Genomic DNA, 18,404 nt, shown 5'->3' with positions numbered 1-18,404 from the left:
CCCGGCACTAGCCAGGATAAAGGAGGGGGGATGCTGAGAGCTCACTAGAGCGAGGGCTTTTTACCCAATTTTGCAATGCTGCAATTTTGGGAATAGCTCCATCTAGTGACCAGCAATGGGAAATATTATAAATTAGAATCTAATTTATAATATTTCCTGACTCGTGAAAAAAATAAAAAAAATTTGAACAATGTTTAATCACCTACACACTAAATGTTTAATTAAAAAAAAAAAACATGTTTTTCTGGCAACACATTCCCTTTAAGAAGGGCTCAGCACTTCCTCTCCTTGCCTGAACATTGTTAGTTTTCCTGTGTTTGTCTATGCAAATGGTCCCTTAATTGTATTTCCGTTTCCTGCTTACCATTTCCTATATCCTGTTACTGTGTTTCGTTCCGAAGCCTATTGTTGGAGTCGTGTTTGTCTCATCTGCCACGTCTGGTGTCATCTGCCACGTCTGGTGTCATCTGTCATCTACTACATCTGGTATCATCTGCTACATCTGGTATCATCTGCCATGACTGGTGTCATCTGCCACGTCCTTTATCATTTGCCACGCCAAGCATCACCTGTGCCACATGTCTGCTACTCCGAGCATCTGCCTGAACATCCTCCCAGGTACTCTTGTCCGAGTGACCGTTATTGACTATTTAGCCAGCTGCTTCACCGCTATGGCAGAGCGGTCTAGTGGGTCCACATACCCCCAGGCCATGAACCCCGCTGGTCAGCCCAAGACCACGACAGCATCCCAAGCGATGCAAGCGGACATGCGAGACCTTTGGTCATGGCAGGATCAGCTCTTACAGGCAATGAACTCCATCATACATCGATTGGATGCTCCTGCTGCAATCGCCACGGTACCTCTTCCTGCTGCTCCTCCTGTCAATGCTGACTCCAGAATCCCTTTGCTGCTACCACCTCGCTAGGACAGGGAAGCGAAGACCTGCAGAGGATTTATTAATTAATGCCAGATCCACTTAAGGCTGCATGCAAGGTTGTTTCCCTCCAATGAGACCAAGATTGCTTTCATCATCTCTCTCCTTACTGGCAAGGCCTTGGCATGGGCTAATCCTATTTGGGAAAGTGAGGGGCATGAAATCTCCAACTTGCAATTGTTCCAACAGACTTTCCGCACTGAATTTGAGGAACCTGGTCGGTCATCTTCCGCAGCTGCATTTCTTTTTACCCTCCGTCAAGGTTAGACCACGGTTGGAGAATATGCAATCCAGTTCCGTACTCTGGCAGCAGAACTGGCCTGGAACAATGAGGCCTTAGTTGCGCCATTCTGGCAAGGACTGTCTTTGCAAATAAAGGATGATCTTGCGGCCCGTGTCACTTGTCACTTCTTCAGCTCCAAAAACGGCCGTTAAAAAACAGCACCGTATTTTAAGACTTTTTTTATTTTGTGTGTGCATAGAATACTAACGCTCTCCTTTTCACTCAAGGGGTCCTGTACTACGGGCAACCGAAATGTACATCTTGAACTGATCATAATTTCATTATAGACTGGATCGGTAGACTTGACTTTGCTATGTTCAGTGAACCAAGCTATGTGTAATATACATACAGTGCCCTGAATATACAGGGTGGGCCATTTATATGGATACACCTAAATAAAATGGGAATGGTTGGTGATATTAACTTCCTGTTTGTGGCACATTAGTATATTGTATACACATTTTATAAGTGGTCAGAAATTTGTAAATAACTCATGAAAGAATAAAGTAACGTTAAAACCAAGCACACCATTGTTTTTCTTGTGAAATTCTCGATAAGTTTGATGTGTCACATGACCCTCTTCCCATTGAAAAAACTAAAGTTGGATACAAAATGGCCGACCTCAAAATGGCCGCCATGGTGAACACCCAGCTTGAAAAGTTTCCCCCCTCCCATATACTAATGGGCCACAAACAGGAAGTTAATATCACCAACCATTCCCATTTTATTTAGGTGTATCCATATGAATGGCCCACCCTGTACAGTAGAATAAGGAAAAGCGAAAAGGAAGATTTGGCAAAATGCCACTTTTAGGCAGTCGATTCTATTTTTGTGTGTGTCCAGTGTTTCAGAGCTCCAGTCATTGATGTGTAACAGGTGTTCTGGAGGCGGAGGGATCACGCAGGCTGAATAGCTAAAAAAACGTTATTTTATTTAGCACAACAGTGTCATATCACTGATTGAGCTGATCAGCCCTACTTAGGGTTGGGAACGTTAACTGGAGTCCCCCGGTACTTAAAAAGGCTTTGTCACCAGTTTAATACTTCCCTATCTCCTACCTAATCTAATAGGCGCTGTGTTGTAGATAACTACTGTGTTGTTGTTTTTTTTTTTAAAAACAAAAAACTTTTATTAGTGACAAAGTAATGAGCATTTTAACATTTATGCACATTTTTTGTAAAAGCCCAACTGGGCGTTTTTTTTACCTGGCTGGAGGCGATCTCTGGTCATTGTTCCGACGCTCCGGTGAAGGAACTGTGGGAGCAAGTGACGGCACAGCGTGATCTTGCAAGATCACGCTGTGCTGTGACTAAAGCTAGACATGAGTGAAGAGAAGTGTATGACGCTGATTGGTCAGCGTCATACACTTTTCTTTACAACGCCCAGAAGAAAAAGCCCAGTTGGGCTCTTACAAAAAATTAGCATAAATGTAAAAATGCTCACAACTTTATTACTAATAAACGTTTTCTTTTTTTTTTTTTTAAAACGACACAGTAGTTATCTACAACACAGCGCCTATTAGATTAGGTAGGAGATAGGGAAGTATGAAACTGGTAATAGAGCCTCCTTAACCCCTTCCCGCTCCTGGACGTACTATTAGGTCATGGTAACTATAGCGTTCGCGCTCCATGACCTAATAGTACGTCTCGGGAGTAACGGCCGTTTCGACCATCCTCCCGACACATACAGGAGCTGTGACGCTGCTGTCTTGTTCAGCAGCTGTCACAGCACCTACAGCGGGGACCGATCGCTGTGTCCCCGCTGATTAACCCCTTAAAAGCCGCGTTCTATAGAGATCGCGGCTTCTTAGGGGTTAAGCTGCCATCGCCGGCCTGCTACACGATAGCGACCGGCGATGGTGACTATGGCAACCGGACACCAAACAATGGCGTCCGGCTATGCCATAGACGGAAGCCTAGTGGGTCCTGACAACGTCAGGACCCACTATGCTTGCTGTCAGTGAGTAGCTGACAGTTCTAATACACTGCACTACGCATGTAGTGCAGTGTATTAGAATAGCGATCAGGGCCTCCTGCCCTCAAGTTCCCTAGTGGGACAAAGTAATACACTTAAAAAAAAGTTAAAAAAAGATGTGTAAAAATAAGAAAATAAAAGTTTTAAAAGTATTAAAAGTAAAAATCCCCCTTTTTACCTTATCAGTCATTTATTATTAATAAAAATATATAAACAAACAAATAAACTATACATAATTGGTATCGCCGCGTCCGTAACGGCCTGAACTACAAAATTATTTCGTTATTTATCCCGCACGGTGAACGCCGTAAAAGAAAATAATAATAAACCGTACCACAATCACAATTGTTTGGTCACTTCACCTCCCAAAAAACGGAATAAAAAGAGATCAAAAAGTCGCATGTACCGAAAAATGGCACTGATCTAAACTACAGTTCGTTACGCAAAAAATAAGTCCTCGGACGGCTTTATTGATTGAAAAATAAAAAAGTTCTGTCTCTTAGAATAAGGTAACACAAAAAGTGAATGATTTTTTACCAAACGTATTTTATTGCGCAAACGCCATAAGACATTAAAAAAATATATAAAAACTATAAACATCTGGTATCGCCGTAATCGTATCGCCCCGCAGAATAAAGTGAATATGTCATTTATAGCGCACGGTGAACGCTGTAAAAAAAAATAGATTAAAAAAACAATAGTAGAATTGCTGTTTTTTAGTCACCACGCCACCTAAAAATAGAATAAAAACTGATCAAAAAGCCGCATGCACCCCAAGAAAACTACAATGGATTCCTCAAGGGGTCTAGTTTCCAAATTGGGGTCACTTTTGGGGGTTTTGTTTTGGCACCACAAGACCTCTTCAAACCGGACATGGTGCCTAATAAAAAAGAGGCCTCAAAATCCACTAGGTGCTCCTTTGCTTCGGAGGCCGGTGCTTCAGTCCATTACCGCCCGAGGGCCACGTGTGGGATATTTCTCTAAACTGCAGAATCTGGGCAATACGTATTAAGTTGCGTTTCTCTGATAAATCCTTTTGTGTTGTAAAAAAAATGGAATAAAGAGGATTTTCTGACAAAAAAAGAAATGTATACTTCACCTCTACTTTGCTCTAAATTTCTGTGAAACACATAAAGGGTTCATAAACTTTCTAAATGCTGTTGTGAATACTTTGAGGGGTCTAATTTCTAAAATGGGGTGTTTGATAGGCGTTTCTAATATATAGACCCCTCAAAGCAACTTCAGAACTGAACTGTAACCTAAAAAAAAAAAGAATGAGGCAATACTTTGCTTCTTACATTATACTGATAATGAGCCGTGCCCACCCCGAGATGACCCCAGTTTTGACCGTTTGTATAAACGGAGACCCCTATTAGACCATTTCAGTGCCCGGTTTTCCCAAGCATTCACCCCCAAGAAGTGTATTTCTATTGATGAGTCCCTGGTACATTTTAAAGAGAGGGTTCAATTCCGCGAGTACCTGCCGGGTAAGAGGGCAAGGTATGGCGTGAAGATGTATAAGCTGTGCGAGAGTGCATCAGGGTATACCTACAGGTTTAGGCTATATGAAGGAAAGGCCACCCCCAAACCAGACTGCATCCTGGACTACAATAGGTACATGGGAGGGATGGACTTGTCAGATCAAATCCTGAAGCCCTACAGCGCCATGCGGTGTGGTATAAGAAGCTGGCCGGGCACATCATACAGATGGCTTTGTACAATGCGTACGTGCTACGTCGATGTGCAGGCCAGACGGGAACTTTCCTGGAATTTCAAGAGGTGATTATCTAGAACCTATTCTTTAGGGACCAAGAAGGGGGGGCACCCAGTACTTCTGGAAGCGGGGCCACACGCATCGTACCAGGGCGGCAACACTTTCCAGGAGAAGTTCCCCAAACTGGCAAGAAGGGAAAAAGTCAAAAGAGGTGCAAAGTCTGCTATAAGGGATGTCGCAATATATCAATGTGACACGTGTCCCGAATAACCAGAGCTCTGTATGAAAGAGTGTTTTAAAATTTATCATACATACCTTGGTTTATAATTTACCCCAATTTTACTTACCCTGATGCACTCCGCACAGCTTATCCCCCCTCGTCTTTCCCCTCTGAGCCCTGCTGTGTGCCCACGCAGCTGATAACAGCCACATGTAGGGTATTGCCATACCCGGGAGAACCCACATTACAGTTTATGGGGTGTAGGTCTCCGGTCAAAATGCTCACTTAACTTCTAGATGAATGCCTTAAGGGTGTAGTTTTTAAAACGGGGTCACTTCTTGCGGGTTTCAACTGTACTGGTACCTCAGGTGCTTCTGCATACATGACTTTGCACTAGAAAATCCCCAGTAGGCCAAATGGTGGTCCTTTCCTTCTGAGCCCTCCCATGGGCCCAAACGGCAGTTTATCACCACAAATGGGGTATTGCGGCACTCAGAACAAATTGCGCAACAGAATGGGGTATTTTGTTTCTTGTGAAAATTAGACATTTTCAGCCAAAACTACATATTATTTGAAAAAAATAATTTTGTTTTCATTCCCAGCCCAATTTAAATAAGTTCTGTTAAAAAACTATGGGGTAAAAATGGTCACAACACCCATAAATGAATTCCTTGAGGGGTGTAGTTTCCAAAATGGGGTCACTTCTGGTGAGTTTCCATTGCTTTGATACCTCTGGGGCTCTGCAAATGCGACATGGCACCCGAAAACCAATCCAGCAAAATCTGGACTCCAAAGAACAAATAGCGCTCCTTTGCTTCTGAGCCCTCCCATGGGCCCAAACAGCAGTTTATCACCACATATGGGGTATTGCCGCACTCAGGACAAATTGGGCAACAAAATGGAGTATTTTATTTGTGAAAATAAGAATTTTTGAGCTAAAATGACATATTATTGGAAAAAATATATTTTTTTTTCATTACCAGCCCAATTCAAATAAGTTCTGTGAAGAAACTATGGGGTCTAAATGGTCACATTACCCATAAATGAATTCCTTGAGGGGTGTAGTTTCCAAAATGGGGTCACTCTCGGGTGGGTTTCTATTGCTTTGATACCTCTGGGGCTCTGCAAATGTGACATGGCACCCGAAAACCAAACCAGCAAAATCTGAACTCCAAAGAACACACAGCGCTCCTTCCCTTCTGAGGCCTCCCATGGGCCCAAACGGCAGTTTATCACCACAAATGGGGTATTGCTGCACTCAGGAGAAATTGGGCAACAAAATGGAGTATTTTGTTCCCTGTGAAAATAAGACATTTTGATAAAAAATTACATCTTATTGGAAAAAATGTCATTTTTTTTAATGTCACAGCCCAATTGAAATAGGTGCTGTGAAAAAACTGTGCGGTCAAAATGCTAACAACAACAACAACCATAAATTAATTCCTTGAGGGGTGTAGTTTCCAAAATGGGGTCACTATTGGGGGATTCCTACTGTTTTGGCACCTCAACACCTATTCAAACCTGGTATGCTGCCTAAAATATATTCTAATAAAAAAGAGGACTCAAAATGCACTAGGTGCTTCTTTGCTTCTAGGGCTTGTGTTTTATTCCACGAGCGCAGTAGAGCCACATGTGGGACATTTCTAAAAACTGCAGAGTCTGGGCATTACATATTTAGTAGTGTTTCTCTGGCAAAACCTTCTGTGTTACAGAAAAAAAAATGAATAAAATTGAAATTCAGCAAGAAAAATGAGATTTTCAAATTTCACCTCCACTTTGCTTTAATTCCTGTGAAATGCCTGAAGGGTTAAAAAACTTTCTAAATGCTGTTTTGAATACTTTGAGGGTCTAGTTTTTAAAATGGGGTGTTTTATCAGGGTTTCTAATACATAGGCCCTTCAAAGCCACTTCAGAACTCAAGAGGTACCTTAAAAAAAAGGCTTTTTAAATTTTCTTAAAAATATGAGAAATTGCTGTTTATGTTCTAAGCCTTGTAACATCCAAGAAAAATAAAAGAATGTTCAAAAAAACGATGCCAATCCAAAGTAGACATATGGGAAATGTGAACTAGTAACTATTTTGGGTGGTATAACCGTCTGTTTTACAAGCAGATGCATTTAAAATCTGAAAAATGCTATTTTTTCAAAATTTTCTCTAAATTTTGCAATTTTTCACCAATAAACACTGAATATATCGTCCAAATTTTACCACGAACATGAAGCCCAATGTTTCACGAGAAAACAATTCCAGAATCGCTTGGGTAGGTTTAAGCATTCCGACGTTATTACCACATAAAGTGAAATATGTCAGATTTGAAAAATGGGCTCTGAGCCTTAAGGCCAAAACTAGGCTGTGTCCTTAAGGGGTTAATGCGCCCAAGACTCACATTAGCTCCAGTTGGCTAAAAAGACAGTGTGCGCCATGAGTTCTAGTGAAGCCACTCACGGTTTCAGCAAATAATTGTTATTTCAATGTATAATTGACTAATGAAAAGTTAAACATTTTCCAATATACTTTCTGTATCAATTCATTGCAGTCTTCAAGATCACTGCTTGCAGTCATTTACCTTAATTGTTTACTCGCAGTGAATAAAAATCTATCCTAGTCCCTTCGTGCACCTGTGTGTCCATTAATACAGTACAATTATCAGAATATTGTCTTGTAATGAGCCATGCACCCATGCAAGGGTGTAACTGGTAAAAACTGGGCTCCATTGTTCGGGCCATGCTGGGAGCTGTAGTTTTACGCCGTACAAACCTATACGGCAGGGGTTGCACTAAATTGAGCTGTATTTGTCCTGGTGTTGTATATATGTACTGATCTTGGTTCTGATGCTGAATGTAAGTACTGAGCTTGGTTCTGGTGCTGTATATACATATGAGATTGGTTTTGGTTCTGTGTATATATGTACTGAGCTTGGTTCTTGGGATGTATTTATGTACTGAGGTTTGTTCTGGTGCTGTATATATGTACTGAGCTTGGTTCTAGTACTGTATTTATGTACTGAGGTTGGTTCTGGTGCTGTATTTATGTACTGAGCTTTGTTCTGGTGCTGTATATATCTATAGGCTTGGTTCTAGTGCTATATTTATGTACTGAGCTTGGTTCTAGTGCTGTATTTATGTACTGAGCTTGGTTCCGGTGCTGTCTATATGTACTTAGCTTGGTTCTATTGCTGTATTTATGTACTGATCTTGGTTGTGCTACTGTATTTATATACTGAGCTTGGTTGTGGTACTGTATATATGTCAGAGCTTGGTTCTGGATCTGTAGTTTATATAGGATATATTTATAATAACAAAATTGCAGGGCAGATGGCATTGTTCTCAATTCATTGTATATTAATGGGAATCTGTCTGGTAGTTTTAACCCCTTGAACCGCCACCATGCGGTAATACATGACCTGACAATATTTCCAAACATTCCCTTGTATGTTTTTTTCAGATGCAGCAAAATTCTTAAAATCCACTTTTAAAACGACGCACACTATATGGTACTTACTCATTAGAGGGTCATGGGGCAGTGCCGCTGTCCTGAAGAGTCACATAGTCCTGCCTCCAAACCCACCTTTCCATGTTTGAGTGACATCTCCCTGGCTGATACAACTTTCTCGGATGCGCCATTGCCTTGTGGCACTATACACAAGGGGGGGGCTGTGTGGCACTATACACAAGGGGGAGCTGTGTGGCACTATACAGAAGGGGGAGCTGAGTGGCACTATACACAGGTGGAGCTGTGTGGTACTATACACAAGGAGGAGCTGTGTGGCACTATTTACAAGGGGGAGGGCTGTGGCTCCTTCTATAGGGGTCTGTGTGTGGCGCAATCTACAGGGGTCTGTGTGTGGCACTTTCTACTAAGGGTGGGCTGTGCTGCACTTTCTACTAAGGGGGGGGGCTGTGTGGCATTATATACAATGGGAGCTGTATAGCGCTATATACAGTGGGGGCTTTATGGCAATATCTACAGGGGGCTGTATGGCACTATCTACAAGGGGGAGGTGGGGGCGCTATCTATAAATGGGGTGTGACACTGTCTATAGGCGGGGCTATACAGCACTGTCTACAGGGGTGCCGTATGCCACATTCTACAGGGGGCACTATACCCGGAGGGGGGGGGTCAAGAGTTTGCTATGGGGCCCAGTCTTTCCTAGTTACACCCCTGCTTATATATAGTTCTGAGGCTAGAGATGCTACTCAATCCAGAAAGGATTGAATAGCATCTCTAGCCTCTGCAAATATATTTTTATATATACAACGCCTGGGGAAGGGTGGAAAGGGCGGTGGGGCGGCTCTGGCATACATGCATGCTGCACTTTTGGGTTCACAACAGCACACAAAAAGAGATAAAATCACTAACCACAATGCACAAAACTACCCCCTCCTTCTTTGTACTTACAGTGACACTGTCTCGGAGTCCCATTGACGAATATATGTGCTGTCTTTTCCTCAAGATGGTCTGCGCTGCTTCACACGTTTGTGTTCCTCCTTTCTCTTCTGACTCCTGGGAATTTTTTTTTAATGCTGGCCAGCATCAGGAGATTGTGGGATGAGACAGTTTCCCCTAAGACTACGGGCCCAGTAGCGGCTGGTACGGCGGTAAGTCCGCCACTTCATCTATGTAATCATCACATGGAAGTAACCAATGTAGGTAAACAACTGAAAGCAGAGATTCTATGAGGAATTGATACAGAATGTATATTGGAAGTTTGTAGAACTTTTCATTATACAATAAATAACAACATTTATTTGCTAAAACTGCAATACTCCTTTAACTGATGTTGAATTTCCATACGGGAGTTGTCATATGTCAAGTATCTCACTCTCTCAAGCGGCAAATAAGCTGCTCACAACTCCTCTAGCACGAGGTCCATTTATTAAATTTCATCCGCTGCTTTACTGGTAACCTTATTTATATATCTATTTGAGGTGGGTTCTCTTCCTGCCAGATAATTCGATCTATGAAGAATGACATACCACAACACATACCAAACACTTAACCCTATCATAGTTGTTCTTATCCAGTTATGCTGATGTTTTGCAGTCTTGAACTATGCATTCACTGAAAAGTTTTGAGGTATTTTATGTTCCAATAGAGTGGGAGGGATTCCTTCTAAAACTAAAATGAATACCACAAAGGTCACTGGCTTGCTGAAGCAATGCATCCTGTTGTTCGCGGGGCCTCCATTTAAATAAAATTTAGGCCAGAACAGCCAAGTGGTAATGTTGTTACACTTAGGGCATGCCCCCACGTGGCGGTTTTCCTCCGCAACTGTCCGCATCAATGCCGCACAGAATCTGCCCAAAATGTGCAGTAAATTGATGCGGACTAGCCGCTGCGTATTGCGGTGAAAGTACTTCCCTTCTCTCTATCAGTGCAGGATAGAGAGAAGGGACAGCACTTTCCCTAGTGAAAGTAAACAAATTTCATACTTACCGGCCGTTGTCTTGGTGACGCGTCCCTCTTTCGGCATGCAGCCCGACCTCCCTGGATGAGGCGGCAGTCCATGTGACCGCTGCAGCCTGTGATTGGCTGCAGCCGTCACTTAGACTGAAACGTCATCCTGGGAAGCCGGACTGGAGAAAGAAGCAGGGAGTTCTCGGTAAGTATGAACTTGTAAAGGATCTGCCAGGCACAGCTTCGGGGTTAACTCCCATAGGTAATCAGTCTGCACCTGAATCTACGTCTCTGAGACTGACTCCATCTTCCACCACTCAGGATGGCAGTCTTAGGAGTGGGGGAGCCTATCGCAGCCTGGCCGGACGGAGCTAGCTCCCGCCCTCTGTCTATTTATACCTGCCTTTCCTGTTCCTCCTTTGCTTGTGATTCTTCTCGTGTGGTTTCCTGGCCCAGCTACAGCTCCTAACTATTTGCTCCTGCTACATACTGACCCTGGCTTACTGACTACTCTCCTGCTCTGCGTTTGGTACCTCGTGCTCTCCTGGTGTGACTTGGCTCGTTCACCACTCTGGTTGCTCACGGTGTTGCCGTGGGCAACTGCCCCTTTCCCTTTGCTTTGTATTCCCTTGTATGTTTGTCTCGTGCACTTACTGAGCGTAGGGACCGCCGCCCAGTTGTACCCCGTCGCCTAGGGCGGGTCGTTGCAAGTAGGCAGGGACAGAGTGGCGGGTAGATTAGGGCTCACTTGTTAGTTTCCCTACCCCCGTCGTTACAGAACTTCTATTTTTTTTTACAGGTTGATGTATATTGTGATCGGTAGTCACTGTCCAGGATGCAGAAACAGTTACTGCCGATCGCTTAACTCTTTCAGCACCCTGGACAGTGACTATTTACTGACGTCGCCTAGCAACGCTCCCATAATTACGGGTGCACACACGTAGTCACCCGTAATTATGGGTGCACACACGTAGTCACCCGTAATTATGGGTGCACACACGTAGTCACCCGTAATTACGGGAGCTCCATTGACTTCCTCAGTCTGGCTGTAGACCTAGAAATACATAGGTCCAGCCAGAATGAAGAAATGTGAAGTTAAAAAACCAATACGCATCCGCAGCACACATAACATGTACATGACATCTGCGGACTTCATTGCGGAATTTAGAATCTCCATTGAAGTCAATGGAGAACTTCCGCAATGTGTCCATTGTATGCTGCGGACACCAAATTCCGCACCGCAGCCTATGCTCCGTGTCTAAACGAACACTACTAAAAAGCAGTGGAAGGCAATGGAGAAACGGGTCCACTGCGGATTAACGCTGCGGAGCGTCCGCAGCGGAATTCCAGAGCAATTCCGCCACGTGGGGCTTTGCCCTTAGAGAAGTCTGTGATATCTATGGTATGAAGAAACACAACAAGGTCTTCTTATCATAGGATCTATCTACTGTAAGGCCTCATGCACACTTCCATCACCGTTTTCTCGGCTGTTTTTGACGGATCCGTGTGTCCGTTTTTGTTTCCGTGTGCACTCCGTTTCCGTTCCGTGTTTCCGTTTTACACAGACGTTTTGCTTCCGTTTTTCCGTTTAAAAAACGGATGTGAACTTCATTTGAACCTGTCACATGTCCCAGGAAACACCCATAGAAAGTTTACAAGAAGTTTTTGGTGCTGTTTTCTGCAGCTTTCAGAGCATAGAGAACAGTTTGAGATTACTCTGCTTGGCTTACTTTGGTTTTTTGGGTGTTTTGGAGTGAAAATATGAGCCTATCTTCAGGAATGAATGTGTACTGCAGTCTGTGAGTCTGTGAACTTTGGCTCACCCAGCCGTTGCTATGGCAACGGATCCGTCAAAAACGGACGGCACACGGAAGCCTTCAGTGTGCCATCCGTTTTTTTCACTGACCCATTGACTTCTATGGGCCACACGGTCACTGAATCACTGAGCAAAGTAGGACATGCTCTACTTTGCATGGAACGGAACAACGGATCCGTTTAAATAACTTTGTCACTGATAGCACCCTGAACCCATTCATTGCAATGGCCCCATGCACACTTCAGTTATTTAAACGGATCCGTTGTTCCGTTCCATGCAAAGTAGAGCATGTCCTACTTTGCTCAGTGATTCAGTGACCGTGTGGCCCATAGAAGTCAATGGGTCAGTGAAAAAAACGGATGGCACACTGAAGGCTTCCGTGTGCTGTCCGTTTTTGACTGATCCGTTGCCATAGCAACGACTGGGTGGGACAAAGTTCACAGACTCACAGTCTACAGTAGCCAGTCAGTTCTGAAGATGGATGTGGAAAGAATGATAGCATTGGTGCAGGATCACCCAGAACTGTGGGATACGCGCACAGAATGCTACCATGACCGCTATAAAAAGGACACTGCGTGAGAGGAACTTGCCAAGGAGCTTTTGACACGCAGATGGCAGCAGAGAAATAAGTAAATAAATGCACACATTGCACTGCTTGTTTTCTGAGCATGCTTTTCTTTTGGTCCATTGTATGTAATTCTCAGTAGGTAAACTTTACACACCCACAGTAATGTTATTTTCGCATTGACCTGCTGTCTTATAACATGTGCTTTGCAATCCCAAAATTCTGACCGGTATAGACTTTGCGCAGTTTCAAGTGTGTCAGAGGGTAGCGTAGACGTTGCACAGTTGTATTCTGTATTATTTCTAGAAGAGATGAGCGAACTTATGAAAAGTTCGGTTCGGCTAGTTCGCCGAATTTCACGAAAAAGTTCACAGCAGCACAGAATATTTCAGGAGAGGAGCATGCAGATTCAGTGCTGCTGTGAACTCTGCTCTTACCATTACGTAGCTCAGTCTGTTACCTCTCCTCCACTCCTGTCCTCAATAATACCTTCACATGATTGGCAAGTCACCACCCCGCACAAGATCCGCACGCTCATCTCCTGAAATACTCTGTGCTGCCTTAAACTCTGTGGGCAGGTCAGGATCCTGTTTCTTTTAAATTCTGCACTGTAGCGCAGCCTTATATCGTGGATCGAGCGGGTTCCCCAGCAGCATTTAAAAGAAACAGGATCCTGACCTGTCCACAGAGTTTAAGGCAGCACAGAGTATTTCAGGAGATGAGCACGGCCGGCCACGGGCAGCCGGTCGTTTTTCCGAGCTGTGCTCCCATTATAAAGTATAGGAGCACGGCCCGTAAAATAAAAAAATAGAACATGTTCTATCTTTTTAACGGCTCGGGCACCTTCCCGTGAGAAAACTAAAAAATTTCTCTCGGGCACCTTCCCGAGAGAAACAAAAAATTATTTAAAATAAGAGACATGTATCAGGGGGACATGGCGGCTTTTTTGAAAGGGAGCATTTACCTTAAGGTGACGAGCAGTCGTTCCTCAGGAGAAATACAGCTCCTCATATATGTGTCCTGGAGAGTGATTCCAGTACGCACAGCCTCCAGCAGATAATCAAATGTGCTTATTGACATACGACAGAAATTGACACATTTCTCAGGTTGCTCTCGCAGGTCGTGGTAGAGGGTATGGAAATGCCCTTTAGAAGTCCGTTGGGAGACAATGGGATGAACCCAATACCTCCTTCTCCTCCTCGGTTCTTCTTCTAACCTAGCAAATTGCTGTCCAAAGGCTCGATAAAGAAGCCAGGCAAAAAGGACACGGTCAACAGGTTTGGAGCTCATATTTTCACTCCAAAAATCCAAAGTAAGCCAAGCAGAGTAATCTCAAACTGTTCTCTATGCTCTGAAAGCTAAGAAAACAACACCAAAAACTTCTTGTAACCTTTCTATGGGTGTTTCCTGGGACATGTGACAGGTTCAAGTGAAGTTCACATCCGTTTTTTAAACGGAAACACGGAACGGAAACGGAGTGCACACGGAAACAAAAACGGACACACGGATCCGTCAAAAACGGCCGCTAAAACGGTGATGGAAGTGTGCATGAGGCCTAAAGCTGCACACTCCCACCTCAAACACCAATAATTTAGCATCAAAAATACTGTTTCAGATAAATTCACCATTTTTTTTATTTCAAATGCTGGTATTTCAGATTTTCACATATATATTTTTCCCCTTTTGCCCAGCTACTGAAACTTATCCATTTTCTTTCTCCTCCTTTTTTCCGTGTTTAGGATATGGCCAAAATAAGTTATCCCAATGTTAGATCCAGGCCATATTGCTCATATATGATTTCTTTGCAGTAGTGTACCACATCACTGATGAAGAAGATGGTTTCCATGAAAGTAATGTGATACGTGGCCCTATAGGCAAACAGCAGTACTACAATCAGTGGTTACAAGCAGGGCCTCCATCAGGGCAGTACTGGTTAGGGGCCTGGACCAAATCATAAAAAAAGCCCTCCCCCCCACCGCTACCCACCTATGGTTTCATTTTGGTTTGAAAAAAACAGGCCCCACTGCGAGGCTTGTTCTCTCCACCAAAGTAAAATCATAGGGGCTGCCCACAAGCAAAGGCAAACAAATGGCAGTACAATACAACAAGCTAATAAGCGGCTGTACTGTGGAGGTCTAACTGTTCCTGAATGAAAATGTGGCACATTGCATTATCGCTCCTCCTGTGGCCTGCCAGTATAGGAGTTGGTGTCCTGTGTTTCTCCCCCTCCCCTGCTGCTGGCCTCAGTCAGGTAAGCTGCCGTTAATTTCTTTGCGTGTGTCTTCATGGCGCGTCATCCTTTCCTTGTCCGGTCTGGGGCCTGTATTATGGAGATGTAGTCTGACGTCTGTATTAATCTGGGTCTTTATTAATCAGGTCTGGGGTCTGTATTTTTTTTTTTTTAGAGAATCTGGTCTGGGGTCTGTATTTAATCGGTCTGGTCTGGGGTCTATTAATGGGGGATCTGGTCTGGGATCTGTATTAAGGGGTAGTGTAGTCTGGGGTCTGTATTTAGGGGTCTGGGACCTGTATTAATGGGGGTTTGTATTATTGGGGGTCTGGTGTCTGTATTTATTTAAGGGTTCTAGACTGGGGACTGTATCGATGGCGGCCGCTCCATTTTCTGTATTAATGTGGGTCTGTATTTATATAGGATGTCAGGTCTGAGGTCTGTATTAAAGTTGATCATAGAAATGAAATAAAAATAGGCCGAAAATGTGATTGGCCAGGTTGGAAAATGTCATAAACTACATGTCCATGACATCCTCTTTCATGTGGCCAATCATTATCCTAAATCTATGGCTATGGGAGAGTCTGGTCTGGGGTCTGTATTTATTAAGTAGATCTAATCTGTATTAAGGGGGAGTTTGGTCTGAGGTCTTTTTATTTAGGAGGTCGGTATCAACAGGATGTCTGGTCTGGGGTCTGTAATAAGGCGGAGTCTGGTCTAGGGTCTTCATTTAGGAGGTCTGAGGTCTGTATCAAGGGGGAGTCTGCTCTGGAGACTGTTTTTATATAGGGAGCCTGAGTTCTGTATTAATAGGGGTCTGTATTTGTTTAAACGGTCTTTATTTTAAGGTATGATGAAGGAAGAGATATGCACTATTTGTGATTTAAAGAGGCTCTGTTACCAGATTATAAATGCTCTATCTCCTACATAATCTGATCGGCGCTGTAATGTAGAGAACAACAGTGGTTTTTATTTTGAAAAACGATAATTTTTGACCAAGTTATAAACAATTTTAGATTTATGCTAATTAGTTTCTTAATAGACAACTGGGCGTGTTTTTACTTTTTACCAACTGGGCATTATACAGTGTATGACACTGACCAATCAGTGACCAATCAGCGTCATACACTTCGCATTGTTCCAGCCCATTGTTACAGTGTGATTGTGCAGTGAAAGAAGCTGGGCTGGAACAATGAGAAGTGTAGGACGCGGATTGGTCACTGGTTGGTCAGCATCATACACTTCTCTTCACAACGCCCAGTTGGTAAAAAGTAAAAACACGCCCAGTCGTCTATTAAGAAACTAATTAGCATAAATCTAAAATTGCTCATAACTAGCTCAAAGATTATCGTTTTTCAAAATAAAAACCATTGCTGTTATCTACACTACAGCGCCGATCAGATTATGTAGGAGATAGGGCACCTATAATCTGGTGACAGAGCCTCTTTAAATGCAGTAGGTTGGGGGCATGTCCTATATAAGTGGGCGGGGCATGATGGCAAAAATTTTACATGTATTGTATGTGTGACTACGTGGTCAAAGTGTGTCCATGTCCATGTATGTGGTTAACGTGTCTCCATGTAAATAGATCAAATGTGTATGAGCCTTACATAGAGGCTTGATCAGTGTAGTTTTGACTACCAGTTTGGGTCAAACTACCAGGGATCAACCCTCTATGGAAGAAGGGGGCGAAATCCAGTGGCGTAGCTATAGGGGTCGCAGTGGACCGGGCCCTGAAGTAAATGGTCCCCCGGCACCACGTCTATTAAAAGTTACCATAGTAACTGGGGCATATGTAATAAACAACATGGGCCCCTGTTACTATGTGTGATCCTGTCTGCTGGGCCCTGTATCTAAGCCTACTGCATGGTAGGCTTAGATATAAGGCCCATATGTGATCCTGTCTGCTGGGCCCTGTATCTAAGCCTACCATATGGTAGGCTTAGATACAAGGCTCCAGCAGACAGTAATCTTATACTGTATAAGATTACTGCCTTCTGGGCCCTGTATCTAAGCCTACCAGATGTGTTACTAATGGTTTTTTTTGTGTTTGTGCTTTTTTTTACAGGTTTGGATGTTGGACTATGTCAGATTCGAGGACTACTTCGATAGCGGCTTTTTTTGTTCTCAATAAAATGGTTAACGAGTGTTGTGTGTTTTTTTTTTATTTCAATAAAATATTTTTTCTATGTCTTTGTATTGTTTTTTAAACTTTATTACTACCGCCTTAGTAATGGCCGCTGGCTAATTGATCGCGTCCTCTACTATCACAGGGCTTAGTGTTAGACGGAGAAAAGGTTAACACTAACCCCCATTATTACCCTGGTACCCACCTCCACCAGGGATACCCAGAACAGCCGGGTGGGATCCAGTTCCCGACCATCTGTAGTGATGGTCGGGAACTGGGGCGGCCACAGACTGGTATTATAAGGCTGGGTTCACACGACCATGTTACGTCCGTAATGGACGGAACGTATTTCGGCCGCAAGTCCCGGACCGAACACAGTGCAGGGAGTCGGGCTCCTAGCATCATAGTTATGTACGATGCTAGGAGTCCCTGCCTCTCCGTGGAACTACTGTCCCGTACTGAAAACATGATTACAGTACGGGACAGTTGTCCTGCAGCGAGACAGGGACTCCTAGCATCGTACATAACTATAATGCTAGGACGGACGAATAACACGCTCATGTAAACGAGCCCTCAGGCTGGGAAGGGCCAAAAACAGTGGGCCTTCTCACCCTGGTAATGCTAGCCTGCTGCTGCTATGTTGCATCTGTGGGGTTATGAAAAATCCCGTGTTTAATATACTGATGCTTTTTGGGGGAGGGACACATATATATTGGAGCTATTGCCCCTGATTTAAGACCTTAGCAATGCCCCTGGCTGCTAGTGGTGCATCGATGGGTCACTTAGGAGACCCAGCAATGCAGTTAAATGCTGCGGGCCGTCGGCCATGAGAAGATGTTTAGGGGGGGCAAGAAGGACTTTTGCATCGGGGCCTATGAGCTTTTAGCTACGACCCTGGCCAAATCTATGTGGGGTCGGGTTGCAGGGTCGTGACAAAAGGCGACAGGGGCTAAGTGAAGGAGGCAGGGACTAGATGCAACATAGCAGTGTCTCTGTGTGGGGAAGGAACCAACAGCAGTGGTAAGGCACAAAGAGGTAGGGGGAGTGGGAGACGCAGACAAAGTAGCAGGGTCCCTGTAAGGGAGCAATGGCATGGGAGAGACAAAAGAATGAAGGGGCTCTCTTGGAGAAGGAGCAGGTGA

The 18,404-nt window shown here is 43.9% G+C and overlaps 1 long non-coding RNA gene across 2 annotated transcripts in view; it reads left to right on the top strand.

The window, feature by feature from the left end:
• The window catches only part of LOC142748976 (uncharacterized), a 442,387-nt gene extending 425,110 nt beyond the window's left edge, over positions 1–17,277 (top strand). Inside the window, exons 5-6 of one of the 2 annotated variants that reach the window (XR_012882348.1) lie at positions 9,527–9,724; positions 17,203–17,277. This is a non-coding gene — a long non-coding RNA (uncharacterized LOC142748976). The remainder of the gene's footprint in view (positions 1–9,526; positions 9,725–17,202) is intronic. The other variant, XR_012882347.1, reaches the window with a different exon arrangement.
• Positions 17,278–18,404: the final 1,127 nt, after the last annotated feature.

The sequence above is a fragment of the Rhinoderma darwinii genome, chromosome 3 (assembly GCF_050947455.1).
Source record: "Rhinoderma darwinii isolate aRhiDar2 chromosome 3, aRhiDar2.hap1, whole genome shotgun sequence".
NCBI lineage: Eukaryota > Metazoa > Chordata > Amphibia > Anura > Rhinodermatidae > Rhinoderma > Rhinoderma darwinii.
Note: the sequence above shows the minus strand (reverse complement) of the source record. Positions and strands in the feature narration are given on the sequence as shown.